General features: G+C 42.5%; 1 pseudogene; it reads left to right on the top strand.

The window, feature by feature from the left end:
* Positions 1 to 8057: 8057 nt before the first annotated feature.
* On the top strand, positions 8058 to 9204 carry LOC118832290 (annotated as a pseudogene).
* The last annotated feature ends 3180 nt before the right edge of the window (positions 9205 to 12384 follow it).

Raw genomic sequence — 12384 nt, 5'->3', positions numbered from 1 at the left:
GGAGGCGGGGTATAATATTGAGGGTATGAGAAGTGTTAAACCTGAAAGTTTGGTTGAAGGAGGCAAACAAGCTAGGTGATAGAAAAATCCATGTTGTTTATTATTTTCCCTTAAAGCATAGCTAAGCTAGCTTACTTGTACGTACAAGGAGTCAGAGCATAAGCTCTGGCTGTCTGAACAAAGAAATGAGAAAACTTATATACATTATTTTTAGCAGACTCAGCAAGCCTGTGCTACCTCACTTTTATGATCCCCATGTATGTTTAACCATGATACAAGAAGAAGATTTTCCTCAATGGAAGTGTTGACAAGGGTCAGTTGAAGTATATACCCGTAGAATATTAAGCGAGGTAGTCTCTCAGGATTAGGGTCTCATCCCCTAATGGTTAACAAGGCAAAGAATGTTCTTAGGTCAGCCGGATCTGGCCTTGTTGACAGAGAAAAGATGTTGTCTGAGCAAACTTTAGAGAACAAAGAAGCCCAGGTCCTGGATCTTCTTCCAGTTACTCATCAATTCAGGCTCTGAGTCTGGTTGAAATTAAAAATGATACAAAATGGTATAAAATGTTCCACAGAAGAAAGGGAGCCAGCCCCTCTGTCATGGGGATTTGTCCTTTCTTTCTAAGTTTTGCTGACCAGAGAAGAAAAGTGAACCTGGGTCCAGAGTATGCCTCAAAGTCCAAATGGGTTCCCTGCCTCCCTGCTCAGCTGTTTGTCCTGTGTTCAGATAACAGCCAGCATTTATATACCACTCCAAGCTTACCTTCTCATTTGATCCTCACAACAACCCTATGAGGAAGGTGCTATCATTATCCTCCATTTTATATTTATGGGCATACAGTTGGGCAAAATAGTTCCTAATTATCGTTTTAATTTCCTCTTCATTGGTGGTGAATTCACCCTTTTCATTTTTGATACTGATAATTTGGTTTTCTTTCTTTTTTAAATCAAATTAACCAAAGATTTATCTATTTTATTGTTTTTTTTTAATAAAACCAGCTCTTAGTTTTATTTATTAATTCAAGTTTTCTTAATTTCAATTTTATTAATCTCTCCTTTGATTTTCGGTATTTCTACTTTGGTATTTGATTGGGGATTTTTAATTTGTTCTTTTTCTAGCTTTTTCAGTCACATGCCCAATTCATCTGTCTCCTCTTTCTCTGTTTTATTCATGTAAGCATTTGGAGATATAAAACTTCCCCTAAGAACTGCTTTTGCTGCATCCCATAAGTTTTGGTATGTTGTCTCATTACTGTCATTCTCTTGGATGAAGTTATTAATTGTTTCTATGATTTGTTGTTTGACCCACTTGTTCTTTAGAATTAGATTATTTAGTTTCTAATTGATTTTTAGTCTATCTTTTCATGGTCCCTTATGACATATAATTTTTATTGCACCATGATCTGAAAAGGATGCATTTAATATTTTTGCCTTTCTGCATCGGATTGTGAGGTTTTCATGCCCTAGTACATGTTCAATTTTTGTGTAGGTGCCATGTACTATCCTCTGTTTCATAGATGAAGAAACTGAGCATAGGGTGGTCATGCAGATAGTAAGTGTCTGAGTCGGGATTTGAACTCAGGTCTTCCTAAGTACACTATCTATGAGAATTACCTAGTTAACATTTGTTGTTTAGTCATTTTCAGTCATGTCTGACTTTTCGTGACCCCATTCAGGGTTTTCTGGGCAGAGAGACTGGAGTGGTTTGCCATTTCCTTCTCCAGCTCATTTTACAGATGAGGAAACTGAGGCAAACAGGGCTAAGTGTCTGAGGCCAGATTTGAAGTCAGGAAGATGAGTCTTCCTGCCCCCAAGCCCAGTGCTCTAACCACTGCACCACCTAACTCAGCATTTATATGAGGGCTTTAAGGTTTGCAAAATATTCTTTTTGCAGGTTATCTTAGGAGGCCTCTAAGGCTCCTTCCATTTCTCATAGTCTGTGAGATTAGAACCCTTCAGTTCCATTGAATGTTAACTCAACTTGGCCTCAGTTTCAGTAAGAGTTGGGTGAGCCTTTTGTATGACTGGGCAGGTCACTCTTTGTCCCACCTTAGTTTCCCCTTCTGTGAGATTGTAGAATAGGCCTAAATGATCCCTAAGAAGCCCAAGGATCAGGATTTCTTAAAGGCCAAATGTGAAGAAAAAACTGGCCTTAACACCTAGTTACCAAGAATAATTCATTTAAATAGGAAGCTGCCAAATGGCTGGCTTGGGTGCGGGTTGGGGTATCCTCTCCAGAAGCTGTCCTGTGGCATCCTGCAAACTCCACCTACAGGATCCTAGTGTCTCGGCTTCTGCTTTCTCCATGCTGACTCTATTGCTCAAAGTGACAGTTTTGATATTAAATTCCAAGGATCATTTCCAGAATCAAATACGAAATCCTCTGTTTGGCCTTCAAAGCCCTTTCTAACCTGGCCCCCTCCTACATTTCCAGTCTTCCCCAACACATCCTCTTCCATCCAGTGACACTGGCCTCCTGGCTGTTCCATGAACAAGACTCTCCATCTCTCAGCTCTGGGTATTTTCTCTGGCTGTCTCCCCTGTCTGGAATGTTCTCCCTCCTCCACTTCAACTGCTGATCTCCCTGGCTTCCTTTAAGTGACAACCAAAATCCCACCTTCTTTCCCCCCCCACTTAATAGTATTTTATATATTTCCAATTACATGTAAAGATAGTTTTCAACATTCACTTTTATAAGATTTTGAGTTCCAATTTTTTTTCTCCCTCCCTCCCCTCTCCCCCAGAAGGCATGCAATCTGATATAGGCTATACATGCACAATCATGTTAAACATATCTCCACATTAATCATGTTTTGAAAGAAGAATCAGAACAAGAGGGGAAAACCATGAGGAAAAAAAAGAAAATAGTCTGCTTCAATATGCGTTCAGAATCCATAGTTCTTTCTCTGGATGTGGATAGCATTTTCTATCTTTTGGAATTGTCTTGCATCATTGCAATGCTGAGAAGAGCTAAGTCTATGAAAGATGATAATCTCACAGTGTTGCTGTTACTGTGTACAATGTTTTCCTGGTTCTGCTCATTTCACTCAGCATCAGTTCATATAAGTCTTTCCAGGTTTTTCTGGAATCTGCCAGTTCATCATTTCTTATAGCACAGTGGTATTCCATTACATTCATATACCACAACTTGTTCAGCCATTCCCCAATTGATGGGCATCTCCTCAATTTCCAATTCTTTGCCACCACAAAAGAGCTGCTATATTTTTGTACATGTGGGTCCTTTTCCCTTTTTATGATCTCTTTGAGATACAGATCTAGTAGTGGTATTACTAGGTCAAAGGGTATGCTGAGTTTTATAGCCCTTTGGGCATAGTTCCAAATTGCTCTCCAGAATGGTTGGATCAGTTCACAACTCCACCAACAATGTATTAGTATTCCAATTTTCCTGCATCTTCAACATTTATGATTTTCCTTTTTTGTCATATTAGCCATTTGGATAGATGTGAGGTGGTACCTCAGAGATGATTTAATTTTCATTTCTCTAATCAGCTATTTTTTAATTTTCGATTAAAGGGGCCATCCCTTCTTAAAAAGGCCTATTCACTAAATAAGCATTACTTCACTCAAAGTGAGAAGCTGAAAAGACCTTAGCCTGAAAGGGCCAGAGTCTCCTAATGCATCCTGGGCCGTGGTCCTGGTGAATATCTGGCCACTGGACCCAGGTGGCTCTGGAGGAGAAAGTGAGGCTGGTGACCTTGCACAACCCTCCCTCCCTCATATCAAAGTCAATGGCAAATCATGTCATCATTTCCCTGATGTCATGGTCATCTTCGAGAACAAAGAAAGGGCTTTGAAGGATTTTGTATTTGATTCTGGAAATGATCCTTGGAATTTAATATCAAAATTGTCACTTTGAGCAATAGAGTCAGCATGGAGAAAGTGGAAGCCGAGACACTAGGATCCTGTAGGTGGAATTTGCAGGATGCCACAGGACAGCTTCTGGAGAGGATACCCCAACCCGCACCCAAGCCAGCCATTTGGCAGCTTCCTATTTAAATGAATTATTCTTGGTAACTAGGTTTTAAGGCCAGTTTTTTCTTCACATTTGGCCTTTAAGAAATCCTGATCCTTGGGCTTCTTAGGGATCATTTAGGCCTACTCTACAATCTCCCAGAAGAGGAAACTGAGGTGGGACAAAGATTTACAACCACAGTTTATCCTGTATAAAACTTGTTTGTATCTATTTGGTTTGCATATTGTCTCCCCCATTAGATTGTGGGCTCCTTAGGGAAAGAGACTTTCTTTTGCCTCTTTTTGTATCTCCAGCTCTTAGCACAATGCCTGACACATAGTAGGTGCTAAATAGATACTGATTGATACATGGTCTAGTGGATATAGCCCTACACTTAGAAACAAGAAGACCTGAGTTTGAATCCTGGCCTGACACTCACCACGCAAGTCTCTCCACATCCTTGTGTCTCAGTTCTTTATCTGTAAACAGGGAATAATCAGAAGCCCTATTTCCCAGGGTTGCTGTAAGGATCAGATGAGATCCTCATGTAAATCACTCTGCAAACCTTAAAGCTACATCAATTCTAGCCATCAGCATTATTATCATTCTCGCCTGAGGTGCAAAAGGTCCTAGTTATGGTCCTATATTATAAAGTCAGTCCCCCTCTCCTTTTCGCCTCTTTTCCTTTTGGGGGACACACAGGAGAGGTCCAAGAGAGTTCCACCAGCCCACTTCAGGAACCAGAACCCATAACGGCTGCCTTGGGACAGAGGGACTCAAGAAAGCAGGGGCAGTCAATTTCTTATGCTTTCTTCTAAGATTACCTCCCATTTTGTCTACAATGATCTGCTGGCAAATGTTTCACAACTGACTCTCTGAGAACACAAGATCCTTTTTTAAGTTTCATCTGGACTGATGACAATTTTGCCATCACTTTCTTAAGTCTACAGCCAAAGGGGTGGGGAACCTACAGCCTTGAGGCTACATGTGGTCCTCTCAGTCCCCAAGTGTGGCCCTTTGACTGAACCCAAACTTCCCAGAACAAATCTTCTTAATAACAGGATTTGTTCTGTAAAACTTGACTCAGTTAAAAGGCTGCACTTGAGGGCCTAGAAGGTTACATGTGGCCTTAAGGCCAAAGGTTCCCCAATAGACAACCAATACAAGTCCTAGTTTGTAATGTTAACTGATTTCTGTGGCATAATATTTAACATATAGATAATATTACACACATACATACATGTGTAATATTTAATAATCAGCTCCTAAGCTGGTATCATATCTGTACACACTATGCACACATATGTATATGTGTGTATGTATGTATGTATATGTATGTATACACACATATGTGTGTGTATGTCTATCTATATCTATATATACCAGGAAAGTTGATTGTTGAATATTACACCATGGAAATCAAATATATGCGTGTAAATATTGTTCCTCCCAATAAAATATGAGCTCTTGGGAGGAAAAAGAAGGGGTAGTAATTGTGATTTCAGATAAGGAAACTCTAAAAATAAATTTGATTAAAAAAGAAAGGAAACATACTTGGAGTTGATAAATAGACTATTTCTGACATTTCAGTGAGTCTCACCTTCACATCAGGGACTATTATTGGCTTATAGCCTTATGGTAGTAAATGAGATCTCACATTTCCAAAAGAGAAATGCACTTGGCTTTGTAACAGAGACAGCCTTCCCTTTTCACTCTGGAATATTCCTCAGCCATGCTGGCCCCTTTCTCCCATTGATGAGTTCCTTTTGTGGGGAGAGGCCCAGGCTGGCCACACTATACTTTCCTACCCAGATGCATTTCTGATCCCAGGGACTTTGTCACCATGACTTGGATGCTTACTCATCTTGGAACTTTTCTTGGAGTCTGGGGCTTTCTCAGCCTCAAACACCCACTTGCCATTCCGGCCCCTTCTTCCATTGGTGGGTTCTTTTCCAGGCCTCCATTTTGGGGTTAGACCCAGGTCTGCCACACTTCATTCCTATGCCCAGATGTACTTCTGCCTCTACAGACTTTGCCACCATTTGGGTATCCTTACCCTCCTTACCCTCATCTCTCCTCCAGTTTCCTTTTCTATGTTATCTTTCCCCATTAGAATGTAAACTTGAGGGCAGGAATAGTTTTTCTTTTTGCTTGTATTTGCATCTTGAGCCCTTAGCACTGAGTCTGGCACATAGTAAGAGCTTAAAGAATACCTGTCACCTCCCTACCTTTTGGTCCCTTCAGGGTCTGAAAAACTCAGCTCTTTTTCTCCTTCATGTTCCGGATATAATGCCTTGCTGTTCCTTCACCTCTCTTCTTCACCCCACTCTTTGGGGCCATCTCCAGTCATCCTGATCAATATCTGGCCACTGGACTCAGATGGCTCTGAGAGAGTGAGGCTGGTGACTTTGCACAGCCCTGCCTCACTTCAGTCCAATTCACTTGCAGGTCATGGCATCACCTCCGTGATGTCACGGATCCCCTTCGAGAAAGAAGAACAAAAAAAAAAATCCCTCCACTCTAAGGAAATTCTTGAGCAGACATATTCTTGGTTGTGTCTCCAAGACTCCCAAGTTCAAGTTTCTTAGTGACAGAAGAGGAAGCTAATGAACAGTGTTAATCTATATAAGAAATGAGGATCATTCAGGAGGCCCCTTTCAGCAGGGGACTAACGCCATGATATGGAGGAGGGAAAAAAAAATTCTGTTTTTAACCCTTCAATATTACTGTGTTATTCAATTGTTAAAATTAAATGCTTCTGTGGCAGCCCCATGTGCATTTCCCTTCTTGGGGGAATCTAAATCTTTAGAATAACAGTATAAACTTGGAAGCCTGTATGAGTCTCTGATTGGACCCCCAAGAATGTCAAGGCATGCATGAGATGAAGGTGCCTCCCTAGCAAGTCTAACTGGTGGTGCTGTGAATCTGGGGAGCTCTTCAGGACCCTGAGAGGGAAGGAAGGTAGATTCATTGTAGAGGAAAGAGAATCTGGTCAATTACAAGCCTGCTCTAAGTATCCTATGTGTTTTCTGTGGAGAAAAATAAAATGTGTCCTAGACTTGATATACATTGTTACTTTGAGTGCTTGTATAGGAATTGGGAACCCTGGCATCCACATTTGTAGAGACCTAGACATGAGCTATATTTAAGCTATGTTCTAAGACAGTCTCACCAAACCAAAAAGAGTGATTTGAGGGAGGGATACCACTAAGATTATTAGCCCTCAGACCACATAAACACAGAGTCCCTGGAGTCCTGAGCCACACTGAACATAAAATATCAGACAAAGATGGCAGAGCTTCATTAGTTTGCTTTATAGATGGGGAAACAGACCCAGAGCAGAGAGACCCAAAGCAGGCCCTCTTTCAATGAGGTCCATGGTAAACAAGAGGGTCACCTCTCTTGATGTGGTCCCTGATTCTAGACAATGAAAGGAAGTTTAAAGTATGAGGTCAAAAATACTGCTACACCATTATAGTTATTTTTAATGACAACTGAAATTTCAATGCTATAAAACATCTTCAATCAATCATTTATTAAGCACCTACTATGTGCCAGGCAATGTGCTAAGTGCTGAAGATACAAAAAGAGGCAAAAGACAGTCCCTGTCCCCGAGGAACTTACAATCTAAAGGAATCTTCACAAAAGAGGATTCAATTTGGGGGGGCTGGAAAAGGATGAGGTATTCCCAGAAACGATGATGATGCTAATAATAAGAGAAATGCAAATCAAAACAACCTCAAAGTTTCACTTTGTCCCTAGGAAAAAAAAAGTTGGGAGTAGATAATGTTGGAGGGGCTGTAGGAAGACAGGTACACTAATATGTTGTTGGTGGAGCTGTGAATTTGTGCAAATATCCTGGAAGCCAGTCTGGATTTTGCTTAAGAGGTGACAAAAATATCTATACTCCTCTGACCCAGAGATCTCAGCTTTCAGACACATACCCCAAAGAGGTCAAAGACAAAAAGGAAAGTCCCATATTCACCAAAATAATCATAGTAGGAAGAGGAGGAGGAGGAGCAGCAGGAGGAGCAGGAGGAGCAGGAGCAGCGGCAGCCACAGCAGCGGCAGAATAACACCAATTAACACCAAGTGGTGGCTGAGAGAATAGGAGGAATCCAGACTGGGAGAGAGGCAGTCGGGCAACCAGGCAGGCAACCAGGCAGCGGTCAGGCGGGCAGGAAGGAAGGGACTGGCTGGAGCCATGGCCGGAGACAGTGATCAGACCCTTCAGAACCACCAGCAAACCAACGGAGGGGAGCCTTTTCTAATCGGTGTCAGCGGAGGCACAGCCAGCGGCAAATCTTCAGTGTGCTCCAAAATTGTGCAGCTGCTGGGCCAGAATGAGGTGGATTATCACCAGAAGCAGGTGGTGATCCTGAGTCAGGACAGCTTCTACCGGGTGTTGACCATGGAGCAGAAGGCCAAGGCCCTCAAGGGCCAGTTTAACTTTGACCACCCAGATGCCTTTGACAATGAGCTTATCTTCAAAACCCTTAAAGAAATTACAGAAGGAAAGACGGTTCAGATTCCTGCGTACGACTTCGTCTCTCATTCCCGGAAAGAGGAGACAGTGACTGTGTATCCTGCTGATGTGGTGCTCTTTGAAGGGATCCTGGCTTTCTCTTCCCAGCAGATGCGAGACCTTTTCCAGATGAAGCTCTTTGTGGACACGGATGCAGATACTCGACTCTCCCGTAGAGTGTTAAGGGACATCAGCGAAAGAGGGAGGGACCTGGAACAGATCTTATCTGAGTACATTAATATGCTGATGTGATTATTCCCAGAGGTGTGGATAATATAGTGGCCATCAACCTCATCGTGCAGCACATCCAAGACACCCTCAATGGAGGACTTAGCAAGCGCCAGACCAACAACTGCCTCAACGGTTACACCCCCTCCCATAAGAGGCAGGCGTCGGAGTCCAGCAGCCGGCCACACTGACCTCCTCTGCCCAGATCCGCGTCTCTGCCCCTGAACCCTACCCCTTATTCACCCAGGAGACAAAGGAGGAAGGGCGAGGAGGCACCGCCGATCTGTGTATATAGTGTTGCCAGTGACATGACTGTATGTAAGAAAACACCCATGAAGACGAAATGCCTTTGATTTTTGTACTTTGGAATGGGCAGGGCGAAATGGAAGATGACCTGAGTTTAAGAGACAAACTGTGCCAGGAACTACCAGTGATGCTGAATTACAAGTCCATCGTGTAACCAGTTATAAATATATACATATATATATAAAAATCTATTTTTGTGTAAAAAAAAATAATCATAGTAACACTTTTTGCAGTAGCAAAGCACTGATTATAAGCAAAGTAGAAGCCCATCAATTACAATTTGACTATGAATGTAATGAGATATTTCTTCGCCATAAGAAAAGATGAGTGTAAAGAATTCAGAGAAGCATGAGAAGATTTAGATAAACCAATGAAGAGTGAAGTAAATGCAAATCAGGAAAACAATACGCACAATGCCAATGGAATGTCAGTGGAAAGACCAAAACAAATGAATCTAAATGTTATGCAATCGTAACAGTTAGGTTTGACCCCAGAGAAGAGGGAAGAAAATGTTTTTCTCTCTTTCACTGAAGAAGTGGGGGATTATGGGTATGGAATATTACATATGCCTTAGACATGCTTGAGGTTTGATTGGTTTTGCGTTTTCCAATTTTCTTTCTAAATCTTTGTTACAAAGGGAGACTGGACAACACAATGGGTAGAGAGCTGGCCTCTAGCCAGGGAGAGTAATTGGGTTTGAGTCTGGCTTTGAATACTTATTGGATGTAGCTTTGGCAAGGTGCATAACTCCAGTGTTCTACTCAGCTCTCTAGGATTTCTTACCTAGCCTTAATCACTGAATGGGTGTTGCCTCAGACAAACTGAGACCTGAGAAAGACCTTAGCTTAAAAAGGCCAAGGTCTCCCACTGCATTGAGGCCATCTCCAGTCATCCTGATCTATATCTTGCCATTGGACCCAGATGGCTCTGGAGGAGAAAGCAAGGCTGGCGACTTTGCACAGCCCTGCCTCACTTAAATCCAATTCACTTGTAAGTCAAGGCTTCACCTTCCTGATGTCACGGTCTTCTTCAAGAACAAAGGACAAACAACAACTTCTCTGAGTAGAAAGAGGAGCTGCCCCGCTGGGGGCCCTTCCCTTCCCTTCCCAGTGCCTAGCACATCAGAAGTGTCTAATAAATGCCCTGTGTCATCCTCACAACAATTCTGTGAGATAGATGCTATTACGTCTCTATTTTACAGATGATATTTTGTTCACATTGACGCTGAAGTTTATGCACGCATTGCCAGAGCTAGTTCAGTATTTGGGAAGCTCTAAAGGAAAGTGTGGGAGAGAAGAGGCATTAGGCCGCCTACCAAACTGACAATGTACAGAGCTGTTGTGCTGACCTCATCGCTGTATGCTTGTGAAACCTGGACAGTCTACCAGCACCATGCCAGAAAACTGAGTCACTTCCATTTGAATTGTTTTAGGAAGATTCTGAAGATCACCTGGCAGGATGAGGTGCCAGACACTGAGGTCCTTTCTCAAACTAAACTGCCAAGCATTCAAACTCTACTAAGAGCTCTAAGAGAGCGCAACTCTGATAGGCTGGCACGTTGTTCAAATGCTAAACATACATTTGCCTAAAAGACTATCTTATGGAAAACTTACACAAGGCAGGCACTCACACAGAGGACAGAAGAAGTGATACAGGGACAGCCTCAAGGTTGCTCTGAAGAACCTTGGAATTAATTGCATGACATGGGAGACACTGGCACAGGACCGCCCAACATGGCATGCCCTCATCAGAGCAGGTGCTGTGTTCTATGAGCAAAGCAGAATTGCAGTAGCTCAAAGAAACATGAGATGTGCATATTTAGAGAATCCACCCCAATGTGTGAACTATTTGTGCTTGATCTGTGGTAGAACGTTCTGAGCTCGCATTGGTCTGAGCAGGCGCAGCTGGACACACTGTGACTGGACTCTGACGTAGTGATGTCGTTTTGGTCCTCTTTGAGAACAAGGAGCAACAACCAAACAATATCTAACGTTCCTAAAATTCTATTCAGATCCTTAACTTCTTTCTTGTTAAGCTTTTTGTTTGTCCATCCTCCATTCGGTCACAAAGGTGATTTTTTTAAAGTACGGGACTGGCCATATCATCCCCATACACACTCTCAACATACTCCAGTGGCTCTCCATCACCTCGAGGATCAAATACAAAATCCTCTGTTTGGCATTCAGAACCCTTCATAAGCTACCCTCCCCCCTCCCCCACACACTTCCAGTTTCTTTCTACCTTACTCCCCACCATGTACCCTCCAAGCCATGACACTGGCCTTCTGGGTGATCCTCAAACAAGACACAGCACCTCACAGCTCTGGGCATTCTCTGTGACTGCCCTTCGTATCTGGAATGCTCTCCCTTTTCAAAAGAGGATAAGTTTATAATTTCGGGTGACTTTAGTGCAAGAGGAAGCACAGACTTCCAGATATGGCAAGGAGTCCTTGGAAGGAATAGAGTCAGAAACAACAGCAACAGTCACTACTGAAGACTTGTGCATCTCATGACCTTCTCATCACCTCATGGTGACCTCAGGGTCATGGGGCGATGTTATGTGACTTACCGAGGGTCACAAAAATAGAAAGTGTCTGATGCAGGATTTGAACTCAGGTCTTCATAATTCTAAGTCCAGTGCTCTATCCATTATACCTGACATTATGGTTTTGAAGGGAAGACAGTAACATGCTTCTATGGTTCTGTGATCCTTTTTTAAATATTAATTTAAATTTTAATCTAAATATAGCCATCAATTAGAATGGGCATTTGTGTGGATATAGTAGACAAGTAAAGGAGATTTGCACACGGAACTGCATGCAAGCCTCTATTATAAACATTTTGTTTTGTGAACTTGTGGTTGTAAGGATGAGGAAAAGGAAGAAGAAATTAAGGATGAGGAGGAAAAGGAGGAGGAGGAAGAGAAGGAAGAAAAGGAGGGAAAGAAGAAGAAGGAGGGAAAGGAAGAGGAGGAAGAAAAGGAAGAGAGGAGAAGGAAGAAAAGAAAGAGGAGAAGAGAAGGAGGGAAAGAGGAAGAAGGAATGAAAGGAGGAGAGGGAGGGAGGACAAAGAGGAGAAGAGGGAAAGAAAAAGGAAGGAGAAGGAGGAGGAAGAGAAGTAGGAGAATAGGAAGTAGGAAAAAGAGGAGGACAGGGAGAGAGGAGAGATAGAAGAAGAGCAAGAGGAAGGAAAAGGAGGAGAAGAATGGAAGAAGCAGGACAAGGAGGAGAACAATGAGGCAAGAGATAGAGAAGAAGAGGAAGAAGGATAAGGAAGAAATTGAACATGCTGGAGGAAGAATACCAGCTCAGCTCTCTGCTCACCCACTGCCCAAACAACTGTTTCCAACCAGG

The sequence above is a fragment of the Trichosurus vulpecula genome, chromosome 1 (genome assembly GCF_011100635.1).
Source record: "Trichosurus vulpecula isolate mTriVul1 chromosome 1, mTriVul1.pri, whole genome shotgun sequence".
Lineage (NCBI taxonomy): Eukaryota > Metazoa > Chordata > Mammalia > Diprotodontia > Phalangeridae > Trichosurus > Trichosurus vulpecula.
This window is presented reverse-complemented; position numbering and strand designations above follow the sequence as displayed.